At 41.2% G+C, this 5959-nt stretch overlaps 1 long non-coding RNA gene across 1 annotated transcript; it reads left to right on the forward strand.

Moving 5' to 3' along the window:
* Nucleotides 1–1543, forward strand: LOC112221453. Its single transcript, XR_002949032.1, has 2 exons — nucleotides 1–259; nucleotides 551–1543. It is a non-coding gene; the product is annotated as an uncharacterized LOC112221453 (long non-coding RNA).
* Nucleotides 1544–5959: the final 4416 nt, after the last annotated feature.

A 5959-nucleotide genomic window follows, 5' to 3' on the forward strand; every position in this document is an offset into this window, starting at 1 on the left:
TCAATCAGGGACAGCTGTCTATCGTTGTCTCTGATTGGGAATCATACTTAGGCAGCTTTCTCCTTTTGTCATTGAGGGAAGTTGTCTGTGTTAGGGGCACTATTTCCCTTGTAAGCGGTACGGTCGTGTTTGTTATTTATTGTTTTGTTGGGGACATTTGACTAAATAAAAGAAAATGTACGCTCACCACGCTTAGCTTTGGTCCAATGATTCTTTCCAGGGAGAAGCCTGTGACCAGTGACCCATGACTCAACATATAGTGAGTGCAATCTAGGAAAATTGTCTTAGACACAGTATACACAAACATACAAATTATTTTGGTGGAGTTTCCCTTTAACTAACCCTTGTACCTAAACAATATCAACCCCCATTCCTAACCTTAAGTTTTTGTTCTGCCACTTCCTTTTGACATAGTTTAAAAACCCATGTATGGAATGCTTGCTTCAACAAGGGGAATACATGTGTAGAGTAGGTGTACATTTAGTCTGCAATTGTTCCTAAAATGTGTGGTCTTTCTGATCTTTTAAATAATTGATTGTGCCTCTCTCAGGTTGGATACCCTTTAACCCTGTTGGCACCCCAAACAACATCACCCAGGTCAACAAAAGCCAGGCTAACATCCCTCAGGCCAATGACAGTCAGGCCTCCGTCTCCCAGGCCAACGTCTCCCAGGCCAACGTCACCCAGGCCAACGTCACCCAGGCAAACGTCACCCAGGCAAAATACAGGCAGACTGACGTGTCCCAGGCCAACGTCACCCAGGCAAACTACAGGTAGACCGACGTGTCCCAGGCCAACGACAACCAGACCAAAGTCTCCCAGGTGAACAACAGCCCAGACAACATCACACTCAGATACCCCCCCTGACTCCGGACAGCCCGGATGACACTGTCACCCTGAACTCAGTTGACTCCCTATCCCTCCCCACAAAGGGAGGAAGAAGGATGAAGAAGACATGAATGTTTAGTGCCTTGGAGCATTTTCACAAATCCACATCTGATTCTGATCTTTGTGTTTAGTACCTTTATTGGCACTAAAATATGTAAATTAAAAACGAAACAAAGTCTTGCTCTAACAAATCTTGGTAGCTGCCTGAGGTGGGTGTAGGAACAGTGAAAATATATTAAGATGCCGTTTTTAGATCAGAAGTAGTTGAGTACATAAGGCTCCGTAACTGCAACAGAGTGATACTTCTGAAGATGTAAGATAAGTTGGGCAGTATGTGAAGTTGCACTCAAGAACAGTATTTCCCTCCCTTGTCTGTCTCTGATAGCTGTCTCCCCTTCTCTTGGCTCTTTGAACTCTGTGGCTCATTCAATGCCTCAGCTATCCTCACAGTTGCATTCCCAAGCAGGAAATCTGTAGATGATTAGTGTTTGTAGTTAAGGTCATCTTGTCTTTTTGTAGTTGAAAGGGAACTTAGTCATTCTGCTTTTGATATTGCAGTGTGCACAATGGAGTATGGCCAGCGAAGTCCGTGATCAGAGAAAGGTTGGGCCAGGCAAGGCACAGAAAGAGAAAATAAATGTGATCGTATAACCTACTGTACGTATTATTGAAGATCATTGGCTGTTTATAAGAAAAATCACAATGTCCCATGATTAGGACCTTGTGTTTTGTGCAATCATTTCACATAGCCTGAGGATGGTTTAAATAAAGGTACAAGTACAATCATTTCACATAGCCTGAGGATGGTTTAAATAAAGGTACAAGTACAGGCATTTCACATGATTTCACAAAACACAGGGTCGTACCCATGATTTCCCAATAGCAGTGGTACATAAAGGTGACGGACCCCATACACTTACCACAAATTCCTCCATATGTTACATTGCTCTCCGTTACTGTTTTTTGTATGGTCATTAGCAGGGTATACATGAGGCCAATTTTAGCTTCAAGACAGGCAAAAAATGAAGTAATATATTGTGCTGATTCATTGGTATATTGAACCATATCACTCGCCGTAGTTTAAAAACTCAGTGTGGATAGTGTTAACAATAACATTTTGGGATTCTGCCATCTATGCACCTTCCTCATTGTATCTCAGCTTATACATTTGATTAATTTATGTTTTTTTCTTTGCAGTGGGATGACGTTTGGCCAATTTGCTGTAGTGGTGGCAACGGCAGATAGTCCACTTAAATATTTTGTCTTGCCCATTCACCCTCCGAATGGCACACATACACAATCCATGTCTCAAGGCTTAAAAATCCTCCCCTTTAACAAGTGACATCAATAAGGGATCATAGCTTTAACCTGGTCAGTCTGTCATGGAAAGAGCAGGTGTTCTTAATGTTTTGTACACTCAGTGTGTACACAATGACTCTACAAGAATATAAATGAAAAATGTCATGAGGTAAGTACAATTACATATGTCTGCCTCACTCTCAGAGAAAAAAGTAGCACTGCAAGGTTTTACACAGTCAAATGTGACAAACAAAGAGCTGTACAAATAATATATTTGTGACATGAATATTTAAAAATAAATATATTTAAACATTTATCAATAGAATATGACAGTACAATAATATGAGATATAGGGTCTGGTCAAAAGTAGTGCACTTGGGAATAGGGTGCCATTTGGGATGAGACCTAACTCTAACCAAACACTATCGCATGAAGCCAGATTTATGATGATTTGAATTTGTATGTTAATATACGGGACACAAACATATTCCAACTAAACAATGGATATAAGGTGTTTCGCAACTAAACCAGTATAAAATCTAGGAATTAGTTATATTTTACAAACACATAAAGGTACCCACAAGCATAATATTTCTGATGGAAATAAACTCTTCAATTGTTGACCACCGTATTCCCTCCTTAGGTTTTATTACGCCATTGTTTATAAACACCAAAGAAAGCTCAATCATATGTTTAACATTGTGTGGAAGTCATGGACTTTCAGTCCTTACATCTAAAGTGCTGTTTAAGAATTTAAGAGGGCTTACATTTTCCCAGGACCATCCTTCCTCTGTAGCCAAAAATAAGTGTCTGGGGCTGAGAGGTACAGAGAATGTAATTAAATGAGTCCCCCTTAAATGAAAGGGTGATACTGTGGGGGACAGATTCACAGCTGCATGGAGTGGGCTTTTGGTGAAGGTAGATGGTATGACAGCTGTTTTCTGAAGCAACTCTTCCTGCTCTCAGGAAGGGAACCTGAACTGCACTTGTCTAGTACATAGTAAGAAAAACAAACAAAAAACAAAAAGCCTAATAAAATGTATTGAAGCCATAGTAAGCCATCTGTAATGAATGTATGTACATGTAAAAGACAGTTATTTGAAATGTCAACTACGCACAAAAACAAATAACAATGTAAAAACTATGGTAACTCATAAAAGCTCAAGGCAACAAAACAACATCAGTATAATTAAAAGGTACTGTAGTACCTAGGTTGCTCCCTCTTCTGCCTCCTCTTCATCATCACCACTGCTAATGTAGTCATATCCCTTCTGTTCCTCCTCATCCCCATCTAAAATAAGAGAGGAGTTCAGACCCAAAGCAGTCTTGGACATTTGCCTGAGTAACTTAAGCCTGCCCCAAATTTCTGCGAGTCTCAGTAGACCTGTGTGTCCTTCTGCAGAATGTCCTGTAGTATAGGTACGAAAGAAAGACATCAAATTATTAACATACAGATACAAAATCACAAGACTGATCAAATAAATACATTAACTTGGTGGGAATTGACAGAACAATATCGGAATTTGTGTGAAATCAAACTAGCTGAAAAATGGTGGGTATGAGAGGAACCTGCCATCACTTGAAATCTGGGTCCTAAGGACCAGAGAGGAACAGTGCTGGGCCATCTCCCTAACCAGAATTGTTTTCTCCCCCAAAAGGAGCATGCTCCGCACGTGCTGATCGTGGAACTTTTTCTTGGTCAGGGTTGTAACAGATGATCCTGGAACAATTACAACCACATTAAATATGTATGTCCCAAAGAAAACTCCAGCATCCGCTAATTACATTTTAAACACGTACAGCTGCTATGGATTTCCCATGGCCAGATCTGCACTTAGGAACCACTCTCAGGATCAACCAGATTCCCCTCAACAATTTTAGGAAGTGCGCACAGGTGTCTATTCTGTGTTGAGAGGTTAACAAAGAAATATGTACACCTATATCAAATCAAAATCAAATCATATACACATGTTTACCAGATGTTATTGTGGGTGTAGCAAAATGCTTGCGATTCTAGCTCCAACAGTGCAGAAATATCTAACAATTTCACAGCAATACACACATCTAAAGTAAAGGAATGGAATTAAGAATATATAAATATTTGGATGAGAAATGTCTGTCCCGTTCATATAAAGGATTGGGAGACAGATGCAGGAATGCGTAACAGTTTGTTCTATTACTACCCAAATTACAGCATGCCCTGTTAAGGCACGGGACAAAGACCTAACAAACACGTATACAAAACACAGGGTTGAGACCCAAACAAAAGAGTGAGGAGTACCTCGAAAAAATACACGGGACGAGACCTGAATACACAAGCGTACAATGATACAATACGGGACGAGACCCATAATCATCTGCACACTACAAGCGACACGAAAGCCTAAACAAGGCACAGGTACTCACATGACCAACGGACATGGGAACAATAATCAACAGCCCAATGGTGAACCAAAGGCACATTTATACAAATATAAATCAGTGAGGAAATGGGGACCAGGTGTGTGCGTAATGGCACAGTTCAGTGCCTAGAGGCCGGTGATGTAGACCTCTGAAACTGGTGCACGGAATGAGTAACAGTACCAAGGGCTCCGTGACGATCTCAGAGCGGCATAGACTAAGATACAGTAGACTAGAATAGAATACAGTATATAGACATGAGATGAGTAATGCAAAATATGTAAACATTATTCAAGTGTTAAAGTGACTAGTGTTCCATTTATTAAAGTGGCCATTGATTTGAAATCAATGTATATATTCATCCTGTAATGTGCTAGTGATGGCTATTTAACAGTCTGATGGCCTTGCAATAGAAGCTGTTTTTCAGTCTCTCTGTCCCAGCTTTGATGCACCTGTACTGACCTCATCTTCTGGATGATAGCAGGGTGAACAGGCAGTGGCTTGGGTGGTTGTTGTCCTTGATGATCTTTTTGACCTTTCTGTGACATCGGGTGCTGTAGGTGTCCTGTAGGGCAGGTAGTTTACCCCCACAACTGCGGTTGTGGGCGTTGCAGTTGCCATACCAGGTGGTGATACAGCCCGACAGGATGCTCCCAATTGTGCATCTGTAAAGTTTGTGAGGGTTTTAGGTGCCAAGCCAAATTTCTTCAGCCTCATGAGGTTGAAGAGGCGTTGTTGCGCCTTCTTCTCCACACTGTCTGTGTGGGTGGACCATTTCAGTTTGTCAGTGATGTGTACGCCAAGGAACTTGATAGATTTTTATGCATAATTTAGTTATTAATGTACCTTTATTTGTTCTATATGTTTGGATATTTAATACATTGTAAGGCTGCATGATGAGACTAATGATGATTTGAATAAAGTTGCTTGAAAGTCATGAGCTGTGCAGGCTGTACACACTTCATCAGTCTCACATTCACAATTTGACAAGCACTTGATAATGCCTCAAATTTCACGCCGCTATCCCCTTTGTGTGACCGTAATGCACCCTAAAAAATCCAGGCCTTTTGCGCCCAGTGGCATTTGTGCCCTTGGCCCGGAGTGCTGCGTTGTGCTCTTCTCCCTGAGTGCTGCATGCTCTGAAACACATCTCACTCACATGGCTCTCCATCACCTGATCGGGTCTTTCTCACAGGCTACAAATGAAAACAGACACATCGGGAACGCAACTGCACGTGTCCTTATCCAATTCCGAGGTGCATATTGAATATATTGGAAGAACTGTCCACAATAAATGTTGTCAGCCAACAAGGTGAGTAGGCCTAACAAACAGCAAAAGCACTAGCCTATGTCCATCTACTATCCCCCATAG

This window comes from Oncorhynchus tshawytscha, linkage group LG22 (genome assembly GCF_018296145.1).
Source record: "Oncorhynchus tshawytscha isolate Ot180627B linkage group LG22, Otsh_v2.0, whole genome shotgun sequence".
NCBI lineage: Eukaryota > Metazoa > Chordata > Actinopteri > Salmoniformes > Salmonidae > Oncorhynchus > Oncorhynchus tshawytscha.